Source organism: Triturus cristatus, chromosome 8 (assembly GCF_964204655.1).
Source record: "Triturus cristatus chromosome 8, aTriCri1.1, whole genome shotgun sequence".
NCBI lineage: Eukaryota > Metazoa > Chordata > Amphibia > Caudata > Salamandridae > Triturus > Triturus cristatus.
Window position 1 is genome coordinate 1,620,212,055 of NC_140591.1, and position 12,438 is coordinate 1,620,224,492.

Sequence of the window (12,438 nt, forward strand, 5' to 3'; positions counted from 1 at the left end):
AGTCACAGCACCTATTTTAGTGATACAGAAGGGATCGTTAATTTAGTATTGGTGATCAAATTCTGTGCCTGTGTTAAAGTGTCTTAATATGTATTCTAATGTTAAACAAGCAAGGATTCCTAATCTGTAAACAAGAATAGCTATGTTGTATTACAAAATAACACATTTTAAACTCAATCCCATATTTTGAATAGTTCATAAATAAGTGTTTTACATATATTCATCAATATTGCTCAAATCTAGGGTTATATTTCATCTGCCTCTTGCTCATTGAAATACCTTTTTGATTTTTGCAATCACAGTATTGTTACTATAATATTGAAAACACTTTCAGTTTTTATTAGGTTTAAGATGATCTGTTCAACTGAAAGATAAATCAGACTTTTCTAACTGATTTCCATCGCAGGTCGACTTAATGAAAATAATTTTTTATTTAAGAATGAGGAAAGCAAGGCACTGCTGAGATTTGACCTCAGGATCTCCTGTTTAGTTGACAGGCGCTTTAACCAGCTAAGCCACAGCACCCTCTTGTAAATGCTTTAAGGAACAGTTTGCCATATGGTGTTCAAGAGAAACCTGAGTTTTTCACTTTCATAATCATTTCTCAGTTCAGAAAACGCACTACTCAAATAGTTTCGACGAGGATACTGATCCTATTCATAAACACCTCATTGATATATTGCTTATCCTGTTCATAAATGTTTTAATTATGCCTTCTTTAAGAATGCATTACTTGAATTCAACTCTAGAATGATTTTTTATCTCTATTTTGCTCTTTGTCACTCTTTTTTCCCTTTTTCATTCAAAGCATTACTTTGAAAATCTTCACAATACCATGTTTTTTTGTTTTTCAATTTAAGATGACCCATTCTAATGTTCACAGAACAACACTTTTCTTTTTAAATGTATTAAACATTTGCGTGATGAAAATTATTTTTACATGTAAGGACCAATAATAAAGTGCTGCTGAGATTTGAACTCAGGATTTTCTGTTTACGAGACAGGCGCTTTAACCACTTAGCCACAGCACCTACTTTAGTGATACAGAAGGGATCATTAATTTAGTATTGGTGATCAACTTCTGTGCCTGTGGTAAAGTGTCTTAATATGTATTCTAATGTTAAACAAGCAAGGATTCCTAATCTGTAAACAAGAATAGCTATGTTGTATTAAAAAAGAACACATTTTAAACTCAATCCCATATTTTGAATAGTTTATAAATAAATGTTTTACATATATTCATCAATATTGCTCAAATCTAGGGTCATATTTCATCTGCCTCTTGCTCATTGAAATACCTTTTTGATTTTGCAATCACAGTATTGTTACTATAATATTGAAAACACTTTCAGTTTTTATTAGGTTTAAGATGATCTGTTCAACCGAAAGATAAATCAGACTTTTCTAATTTAATTGAATCGCAGGACGACTTAATGAAAATAATTTTTTATTTAAGAATGAGGAAAGCAAGGCACTGCTGAGATTTGAACTCACGATCTCCTGTTTACTAGACAGGCGCTTTAACCAGCTAAGCCACAGCACCCTCTTGAAAATGCTTTAAGGAACAGTTTGCCATATCGTGTTCAAGAGAAACCTGAGTTTTTCACTTTCATAATCATTTCTCAGTTCAGAAAACGCACTACGCAAATAGTTTAGACGAGGATACTGATCCTATTCATAAACACCTCATTGATATATTGCTTATCCTGTTCATAAATGTTTTAATTATGCCTTCTTTAAGAATGCATTACTTGAATTCAACTCTAGAATGATTTTTTATCTCTATTTTGCTCTTAGTCACTCTTTTTTCCCTTTTTCATTCAAAGCATTACTTTGAAAATCTTCACAATACCACTTTTTTTTGTTTTTCAATTTAAGATGCCCCATTCTAATGTTCACAGAACAACACTTCTCTTTTTAAAATGTATTAAACATTTGTGTGCTGACAATTATTTTTACATATAAGAACCAATAATAAGGTGCTGCTGAGATTTGAACTCAGGATTTCCTGTTTATGAGACAGGCGCTTTAACCACTTAGCCACAGCAGCTATTTTAGTGATACAGAAGGGATCATTAATTTAGTATTGGTGATCAAATTCTGTGCCTGTGTTAAAGTGTCTTAATATGTATTCTAATGTTAAACAAGCAAGGATTCCTAATCTGTAAACAAGAATAGCTATGTTGTATTACAAAAGAACACATTTTAAACTCAATCCCATATTTTGAATAGTTCATAAATAAGTGTTTTACATATATTCATCAATATTGCTCAAATCTAGGGTTATATTTCATCTGCCTCTTGCTCATTGAAATACCTTTCTGATTTTTGCAATCACAGTATTGTTACTATAATATTGAAAACACTTTCAGTTTTTATTAGGTTTAAGATGATCTGTTCAACCGAAAGATAAATCAGACTTTTCTAATTGAATTGAATCGCAGGACGACTTAATGAAAATAGATTTTTATTTAAGAATAAGGAAAGCAAGGCACTGCTGAGATTTGAACTCAGGATCTCCTGTTTACTAGACAGGCGCTTTAACCAGCAAAGCCTTAGCACCCTCTTGAAAATGCTTTAAGGAACAGTTTGCCATATGGTGTTCAAGAGAATCCTGAGTTTTTCACTTTCATAATCATTTCTCAGTTCAGAAAACGCTCTACTCAACTACTTTAGACGAGGATACTGATCCTATTCATAAACACCTCATTGATATATTGCTTATCTTGTTCAAAAATGTTTTAATCATGCCTTCTTTAAGAATGCATTACTTGAATTCAACTCTAGAATGATTTTTTTATCTCCATTTTGCTCTTTGTCACTTTTTTTTCCCTTTTTCATTCAAAGCATTACTTTGAAAATCTTCACAATACCACGTTTTTTTGTTTTTCAATTTAAGATGACCCATTCTAATGTTCACAGAACAACACTTTTCTTTTTAAAATGTATTAAACATTTGCGTGATGAAAATTATTTTTACATGTAAGGACCAATAATAAGGTGCTGCTGAGATTTGAACTCAGGATTTCCTGTTTACGAGACAGGCGCTTTAACCACTTAGCCACAGCACCTATTTTAGTGATACAGAAGGGATCATTAATTTAGTATTGGTGATCAAATTCTGTGCCTGTGTTAAAGTGTCTTAATATGTATTCTAATGTTAAACAAGCAAGGATTTCTAATCTGTAAACAAGAATAGCTATGTTGTATTACAAAAGAACACATTTTAAACTCAATCCCATATTTTGAATAGTTCATAAATAAGTGTTTTACATATATTCATCAATATTGCTCAAATCTAGGGTTATATTTCATCTGCCTCTTGCTCATTGAAATACCTTTTTGATTTTTGCAATCACAGTATTGTTACTATAATATTGAAAACAATTTCAGTTTTTATTAGGTTTAAGATGATCTGTTCAACCGAAAGATAAATCAGACTTTGCTAATTGAATTGAATCGCAGGACGACTTAATGAAAATAGTTTTTTATTTAAGAATGAGGAAAGCAAGGCATTGCTGAGATTTGAACTCAGGATCTCCTGTTTACTAGACAGGCGCTTTAACCAGCTAAGCCACAACACCCTCTTGAAAATGCTCTAAGGAACAGTTTGCCATATGGTGTTCAAGAGAATCCTGAGTTTTTCACTTTCATAATCATTTCTCAGTTCAGAAAACGCTCTACTCAACTACTTTAGACGAGGATACTGATCCTATGGTTAAAAACATCTCATTGATATATTGCTTATCCTGTTCATAAATGTTTTAATTATGCCTTCTTTAAGAATGCATTACTTGATTTCAACTCTAGAATGATTTTTTATCTCTATTTTGCTCTTTGTCACTCTTTTTTCCCTTTTTCATTCAAAGCATTACTTTGAAAATCTTCACAATACCACGTTTTATTGTTTTTCAATTTAAGATGACCCATTCTAATGTTCACAGAACAACACTTTTCTTTTTAAAATGTATTAAACATTTGCGTGCTGAAAATTATTTTTACATGTAAGAACCAATAATAAGGTGCTGCTGAGATTTGAACTCAGGATTTCCTGGTTACGAGACATGCGCTTTAACCACTTAGCCACAGCACCTATTTTAGTGTTACAGAAGGGATCATTAATTTAGTATTGGTGATCAAATTCTGTGCCTGTGTTAAAGTGTCTTAATAAGTATTCTAATGTTAAACAAGCAAGGATTCCTAATCTGTAAACAAGAATAGCTATGTTGTATTAAAAAAGAACAAAATTTAAATTCAATCCCATATGTTGAATAGTTCATTAATAAGTGTTTTACATATATTAATCAATATTGCTCAAATCTAGGGTTATATTTCATCTGCCTCTTGCTCATTGAAATACCTTTTTGATTTTTGCAATCACAGTATTGTTACTATAATATTGAAAACACTTTCAGTTTTTAATAGGTTTAAGATGATCTGTTCAACCGAAAAATAAATCAGACTTTTCTAATTTAATTGAATCGCAGGACGAATTAATGAAAATAGTTTTTTATTTAAGAATGAGGAAAGCAAGGCAATGCTGAGATTTGAACTCAGGTGTCCTGTTTACTAGACAGGCGCTTTAACCAGCTAAGCCACTGCACCCTCTTGAAAATGCTTTAAGGAACAGTTTGCCATATGGTGTTCAAGAGAAACCTGAGTTTTTCACTTTCATAATCATTTCTCAGTTCAGAAAACGCACTACTCAAATAGTTTAGACGAGGATACTGATCCTATTCATAAACACCTCATTGATATATTGCTTATCCTGTTCATAAATGTTTTAATTATGCCTTCTTTAAGAATGCATTACTTGATTTCAACTCTAGAATGATTTTTCATCTCTATTTTGCTCTTTGTCACTCTTTTTTCCCTGTTTCATTCAAAGCATTACTTTGAAAATCTTCACAATACCACGTTTTTTTGTTTTTCAATTTAAGATGACCCATTCTAATGTTCACAGAACAACACTTTTCTTTTTAAAATGTATTAAACATTTGCGTGATGAAAATTATTTTTACATGTAAGGACCAATAATAAAGTGCTGCTGAGATTTGAACTCAGGATTTCCTGTTTACGAGACAGGCACTTTAACCACTTAGCCACAGCATCTACTTTAGTGATACTGAAGGGATCATTAATTTAGTATTGGTGATCAACTTCTGTGCCTGTGTTAAAGTGTCTTAATATGTATTCTAATGTTAAACAAGCAAGGATTCCTAATCTGTAAACAAGAATAGCTATGTTGTATTAAAAAAGATCACATTTTAAACTCAATCCCATATTTTGAATAGTTTATAAATAACTGTTTTACATATATTCATCAATATTGCTCAAATCTAGGGTCATATTTCATCTGCCTCTTGCTCATTGAAATACCTTTTTGATTTTGCAATCACAGTATTGTTACTATAATATTGAAAACACTTTCAGTTTTTATTAGGTTTAAGATGATCTGTTCAACCGAAAGATAAATCAGACTTTTCTAATTTAATTGAATCGCAGGATGACTTAATGAAAATAATTTTTTATTTAAGAATGAGGAAAGCAAGGCACTGCTGAGATTTGAACTCAGGATCTCCTGTTCACTAGATAGGCGCTTTATCCAGGTAAGCCACAGCACCCTCTTGAAAATGCTTTAAGGAACAGTTTGCCATATGGTGTTCAAGAGAAACCTGAGTTTTTCACTTTCATAATCATTTCTCAGTTCAGAAAACGCACTACTCAAATAGTTTAGACGAGGATACTGATCCTATTCATAAACACCTCATTGATATATTGCTTATCCTGTTCATAAATGTTTTAATTATGCCTTCTTTAAGAATGCATTACTTGAATTCAACTCTAGAATGATTTTTTATCTCGATTTTGCTCTTTGTCACTCTTTTTTCCCTTTTTCATTCAAAGCATTACTTTGAAAATCTTCACAATACCACGTTTTTTTGTTTTTCAATTTAAGATGACCCATTCTAATGTTCACAGAACAACACTTTTCTTTTTAAAATATATTAAACATTTGCGTGCTGAAAATTATTTTTACATGTAAGGACCAATAATAAGGTGCTGCTGAGATTTGAACGCAGGATTTCTTGTTTATGAGACAGGCGCTTTAACCACTTAGCCACAGCAGCTATTTTAGTGCTACAGAAGGGATCATTAATTTAGTATTGGTGATCAAATTCTGTGCCTGTGTTAAAGTGTCTTAATATGTATTCTAATGTTAAACAAGCAAGGATTCCTAATCTGTAAACAAGAATAGCTATGTTGTATTACAAAAGAACACATTTTAAACTCAATCCCATATTTTGAATAGTTCACAAATAAGTGTTTTACATATATTCATCAATATTGCTCAAATCTGGGGTTATATTTCATCTGCCTCTTACTCATTGAAATACCTTTTTGATATTGCAATCACAGTATTGTTACTATAATATTGAAAACACATTCAGTTTTTATTAGGTTTAAGATGATCTGTTCAACCGAAAGATAAATCAGACTTTTCTAATTGAATTGAATCGCAGGACGACTTAATGAAAATAGTTTTTTATATAAGAATGAGGAAAGCAAGGCACTGCTGAGAGTTGAACTCAGGATCTCCTGTTTACTAGACAGGCGCTTTAACCAGCTAAGCCACAGCACCCTCTTGAAAATGCTTTAAGGAACAGTTTGCCATATGGTGTTCAAGAGAATCCTGAGTTTTTCACTTTCATAATCATTTCTCAGTTCAGAAAACGCTCTACTCAACTACTTTAGACGAGGATACTGATCCTATTCATAAACACCTCATTTATATATTGCTTATCTTGTTCATAAATGTTTTAATCATGCCTTCTTTAAGAATGCATTACTTGAATTCAACTCTAGAATGATTTTTTATCTCTATTTTGCTCTTTGTCACTCTTTTTTCCCTTTTTCATTCAAAACATTACTTTGAAAATCTTCACAACACCACGTTTTTTTGTTTTTCAATTTAAGATGACGCATTCTAATGTTCACAGAACAACACTTTTCTTTTTAAAATGTATTAAACATTTGCGTGATGAAAATTATTTTTACATGTAAGGACCAATAATAAGGTGCTGCTGAGATTTGAACTCAGGATTTCATGTTTACGAGACAGGCGCTTTAACCACTTGGCCACAGCATCTACTTTAGTGCTACAGAAGGGATCATTAATTTGGTATTGGTGATCAACTTCTGTGCCTGTGTTAAAGTGTCTTAATATGTATTCTAATGTTAAACAAGCAAGGATTCCTAATCTGTAAACAAGAATAGCTATGTTGTATTAAAAAAGAACACATTTTAAACTCAATCCCATATTTTGAATAGTTTATAAATAAGTGTTTTACATTTATTCATCAATATTGCTCAATCTAGGGTCATATTTCATCTGCCTCTTGCTCATTGAAATACCTTTTTGATTTTGCAATCACAGTATTGTTACTATAATATTGAAAACACTTTCAGTTTTTATTAGGTTTAAGATGATCTGTTCAACCGAAAGATAAATCAGACTTTTCTAATTTAATTGAATCGCAGGATGACTTAATGAAAATAATTTTTTATTTAAGAATGAGGAAAGCAAGGCACTGCTGAGATTTGAACTCAGGATCTCCTGTTCACTAGATAGGCGCTTTATCCAGGTAAGCCACAGCACCCTCTTGAAAATGCTTTAAGGAACAGTTTGCCATATGGTGTTCAAGAGAAACCTGAGTTTTTCACTTTCATAATCATTTCTCAGTTCAGAAAACGCACTACTCAAATAGTTTAGACGAGGATACTGATCCTATTCATAAACACCTCATTGATATATTGCTTATCCTGTTCATAAATGTTTTAATTATGCCTTCTTTAAGAATGCATTACTTGAATTCAACTCTAGAATGATTTTTTATCTCGATTTTGCTCTTTGTCACTCTTTTTTCCCTTTTTCATTCAAAGCATTACTTTGAAAATCTTCACAATACCACGTTTTTTTGTTTTTCAATTTAAGATGACCCATTCTAATATTCACAGAACAACACTTTTCTTTTTAAAATATATTAAACATTTGCGTGCTGAAAATTATTTTTACATGTAAGGACCAATAATAAGGTGCTGCTGAGATTTGAACGCAGGATTTCTTGTTTATGAGACAGGCGCTTTAACCACTTAGCCACAGCAGCTATTTTAGTGCTACAGAAGGGATCATTAATTTAGTATTGGTGATCAAATTCTGTGCCTGTGTTAAAGTGTCTTAATATGTATTCTAATGTTAAACAAGCAAGGATTCCTAATCTGTAAACAAGAATAGCTATGTTGTATTACAAAAGAACACATTTTAAACTCAATCCCATATTTTGAATAGTTCACAAATAAGTGTTTTACATATATTCATCAATATTGCTCAAATCTGGGGTTATATTTCATCTGCCTCTTACTCATTGAAATACCTTTTTGATATTGCAATCACAGTATTGTTACTATAATATTGAAAACACATTCAGTTTTTATTAGGTTTAAGATGATCTGTTCAACCGAAAGATAAATCAGACTTTTCTAATTGAATTGAATCGCAGGACGACTTAATGAAAATAGTTTTTTATATAAGAATGAGGAAAGCAAGGCACTGCTGAGAGTTGAACTCAGGATCTCCTGTTTACTAGACAGGCGCTTTAACCAGCTAAGCCACAGCACCCTCTTGAAAATGCTTTAAGGAACAGTTTGCCATATGGTGTTCAAGAGAATCCTGAGTTTTTCACTTTCATAATCATTTCTCAGTTCAGAAAACGCTCTACTCAACTACTTTAGACGAGGATACTGATCCTATTCATAAACACCTCATTTATATATTGCTTATCTTGTTCATAAATGTTTTAATCATGCCTTCTTTAAGAATGCATTACTTGAATTCAACTCTAGAATGATTTTTTATCTCTATTTTGCTCTTTGTCACTCTTTTTTCCCTTTTTCATTCAAAACATTACTTTGAAAATCTTCACAACACCACGTTTTTTTGTTTTTCAATTTAAGATGACGCATTCTAATGTTCACAGAACAACACTTTTCTTTTTAAAATGTATTAAACATTTGCGTGATGAAAATTATTTTTACATGTAAGGACCAATAATAAGGTGCTGCTGAGATTTGAACTCAGGATTTCATGTTTACGAGACAGGCGCTTTAACCACTTGGCCACAGCATCTACTTTAGTGCTACAGAAGGGATCATTAATTTGGTATTGGTGATCAACTTCTGTGCCTGTGTTAAAGTGTCTTAATATGTATTCTAATGTTAAACAAGCAAGGATTCCTAATCTGTAAACAAGAATAGCTATGTTGTATTAAAAAAGAACACATTTTAAACTCAATCCCATATTTTGAATAGTTTATAAATAAGTGTTTTACATTTATTCATCAATATTGCTCAATCTAGGGTCATATTTCATCTGCCTCTTGCTCATTGAAATACCTTTTTGATTTTGCAATCACAGTATTGTTACTATAATATTGAAAACACTTTCAGTTTTTATTAGGTTTAAGATGATCTGTTCAACCGAAAAATAAATCCGACTTTTCTAATTTAATTGAATCGCAGGACGACTTAATGAAAATAATTTTTTATTTAAGAATGAGGAAAGCAAGGCACTGCTGAGATTTGAACTCAGGATCTCCTGTTTACTAGATAGGCGCTTTAACCAGCAAAGCCACAGCACCCTCTTGAAAATGCTTTAAGGAACAGTTTGCCATATGGTGTTCAAGAGAAACCTGAGTTTTTCACTTTCATAATCATTTCTCAGTTCAGAAAACGCACTACTCAAATAGTTTAGACGAGGATACTGATCCTATTCATAAACACCTCATTGATATATTGCTTATCCTGTTCATAAATGTTTTAATTATGCCTTCTTTAAGAATGCATTACTTGAATTCAACTCTAGAATGATTTTTTATCTCTATTTTGCTCTTTGTCACTCTTTTTTCCCTTTTTCATTCAAAGCATTACTTTGAAAATCTTCACAATACCACGTTTTTTTGTTTTTCAATTTAAGATGACCCATTCTAATGTTCACAGAACAACACTTTTCTTTTTAAAATGTATTAACCATTTGCGTGATGAAAATTATTTTTACATGTAAGGACCAATAATAAGGTGCTGCTGAGATTTGAACTCAGGATTTCCTGTTTACGAGACAGGCACTTTAACCACTTTGCCACAGCACCTATTTTAGTGATACAGAAGGGATCATTAATTTAGTATTGGTGATCAAATTCTGTGCCTGTGTTAAAGTGTCTTAATATGTATTCTAATGTTAAACAAGCAAGGATTCCTAATCTGTAAACAAGAATAGCTATGTTGTATTACAAAAGAACACATTTTAAACTCAATCCCATATTTTGAATAGTTCATAAATAAGTGTTTTACATATATTCATCAATATTGCTCAAATCTGGGGTTATATTTCATCTGCCTCTTACTCATTGAAATACCTTTTTGATTTTGCAATCACAGTATTGTTACTATAATATTGAAAACACATTCAGTTTTTATTAGGTTTAAGATGATCTGTTCAACCGAAAGATAAATCAGACTTTTCTAATTGAATTGAATCGCAGGACGACTTAATGAAAATAGTTTTTTATATAAGAATGAGGAAAGCAAGGCACTGCTGAGATTTGAACTCAGGATCTCCTGTTTACTAGACAGGCGCTTTAACCAGCTATGCCACAGCACCCTCTTGCAAATGCTTTAAGGAACAGTTTGCCATATGGTGTTCAAGAGAATCCTGAGTTTTTCACTTTCATAATCATTTCACAGTTCAGAAAACGCTCTACTCAACTACTTTAGACGAGGATACTGATCCTATTCATAAACACCTCATTGATATATTGCTTATCTTGTTCATAAATGTTTTAATCATGCCTTCTTTAAGAATGCATTACTTGAATTCAACTCTAGAATGATTTTTTACCTCTATTTTGCTCTTTGTCACTCTTTTTTCCCTTTTTCATTCAAAGCATTACTTTGAAAATCTTCACAATAACTCGTTTGTTAGTTTTACAATTTAAGATGACCCATTCTAATGTTCAGAGAACAACACTTTTCTTTTTAAAATGTATTAAACATTTGCGTGATGAAAATTATTTTTACATGTAAGGACCAATAATAAGGTGCTGCTGAGATTTGAACTCAGGATTTCCTGTTTACGAAACAGGCGCTTTAACCACTTAGCCACAGCACCTATTTTAGTGATACAGAAGGGATCATTAATTTAGTATTGGTAATCAAATTCTGTGCCTTTGTTAAAGTGTCTTAATATGTATTCTAATGTTAAACAAGCAAGGATTCCTAATCTGTAAACAAGAATAGCTATGTTGTATTACAAAAGAACACATTTTAAACTCAATCCCATATTTTGAATAGTTCATAAATAAGTGTTTTACATATATTCATCAATATTGCTCTAATCTAGGGTTATATTTCATCTGCCTCTTGCTCATTGAAATACCTTTTTGATTTTTGCAATCACAGTATTGTTACTATAATATTGAAAACACTTTCAGTTGTTATTAGGTTTAAGATGATCTGTTCAACCGAAAGATAAATCAGACTTTTCTAATTTAATCGAATCGCAGGACGACTTATTGAAAATAATTTTTTATTTAAGAATGAGGAAAGCAAGGCACTGCTGAGATTTGAACTCAGGATCTCCTGTTTACTAGACAGGCGCTTTAACCAGCTAAGCCACAGCACCCTCTTGAAAATGCTTTAAGGAACAGTTTGCCATATGGTGTTCAAGAGAAACCTGAGTTTTTCACTTTCATAATCATTTCTCAGTTCAGAAAACGCACTACTCAAATAGTTTAGACGAGGATACTGATCCTATTCATAAACACCTCATTGATATATTGCTTATCCTGTTCATAAATATTTTAATTATGCCTTCTTTAAGAATGCATTACTTGATTTCAACTCTAGAATGATTTTTCATCTCTATTTTGCTCTTTGTCACTCTTTTTTCCCTTTTTCATTCAAAGCATTACTTTGAAAATCTTCACAATACCACGTTTTTTTGTTTTTCAATTTAAGATGACCCATTCTAATGTTCACAGAACAACACTTTTCTTTTTAAAATGTATTAAACATTTGCGTGATGAAAATTATTTTTACATGTAAGGACCAATAATAAGGTGCTGCTGAGATTTGAACTCAGGATTTCCTGTTTACGAGACAGGCGCTTTAACCACCTAGCCACAGCACCTATTTTAGTGATACAGAAGGGATCATTAATTTAGTATTGGTGATCAACTTCTGTGCCTGTGTTAAAGTGTCTTAATATGTATTCTAATGTTAAACAAGCAAGGATTCCTAATCTGTAAACAAGAATAGCTATGTTGTATTACAAAAGAACACATTTTAAACTCAATCCCATATTTTGAATAGTTCATAAATAAG

The 12,438-nt window shown here is 31.7% G+C and overlaps 7 non-coding genes across 7 annotated transcripts; all 7 read right to left on the reverse strand.

Moving 5' to 3' along the window:
- Window positions 1-2,998: 2,998 nt before the first annotated feature.
- Window positions 2,999-3,071, reverse strand: TRNAT-CGU (transfer RNA threonine (anticodon CGU)). Its single transcript has one exon. It is a non-coding gene; the product is annotated as a tRNA-Thr (tRNA).
- Window positions 3,072-3,510: 439 nt separating this feature from the next.
- On the reverse strand, window positions 3,511-3,584 carry TRNAT-AGU (transfer RNA threonine (anticodon AGU)). Its single transcript has one exon. It is a non-coding gene; the product is annotated as a tRNA-Thr (tRNA).
- Window positions 3,585-6,569: 2,985 nt separating this feature from the next.
- On the reverse strand, window positions 6,570-6,643 carry TRNAT-AGU (transfer RNA threonine (anticodon AGU)). Its single transcript has one exon. It is a non-coding gene; the product is annotated as a tRNA-Thr (tRNA).
- A 1,963-nt stretch (window positions 6,644-8,606) lies between these two features.
- On the reverse strand, window positions 8,607-8,680 carry TRNAT-AGU (transfer RNA threonine (anticodon AGU)). Its single transcript has one exon. It is a non-coding gene; the product is annotated as a tRNA-Thr (tRNA).
- Window positions 8,681-11,151: 2,471 nt separating this feature from the next.
- On the reverse strand, window positions 11,152-11,224 carry TRNAT-CGU (transfer RNA threonine (anticodon CGU)). The gene has a single exon. It is a non-coding gene; the product is annotated as a tRNA-Thr (tRNA).
- A 439-nt stretch (window positions 11,225-11,663) lies between these two features.
- On the reverse strand, window positions 11,664-11,737 carry TRNAT-AGU (transfer RNA threonine (anticodon AGU)). The gene has a single exon. It is a non-coding gene; the product is annotated as a tRNA-Thr (tRNA).
- A 434-nt stretch (window positions 11,738-12,171) lies between these two features.
- Window positions 12,172-12,244, reverse strand: TRNAT-CGU (transfer RNA threonine (anticodon CGU)). Its single transcript has one exon. It is a non-coding gene; the product is annotated as a tRNA-Thr (tRNA).
- Between the last annotated feature and the right edge of the window lie 194 nt (window positions 12,245-12,438).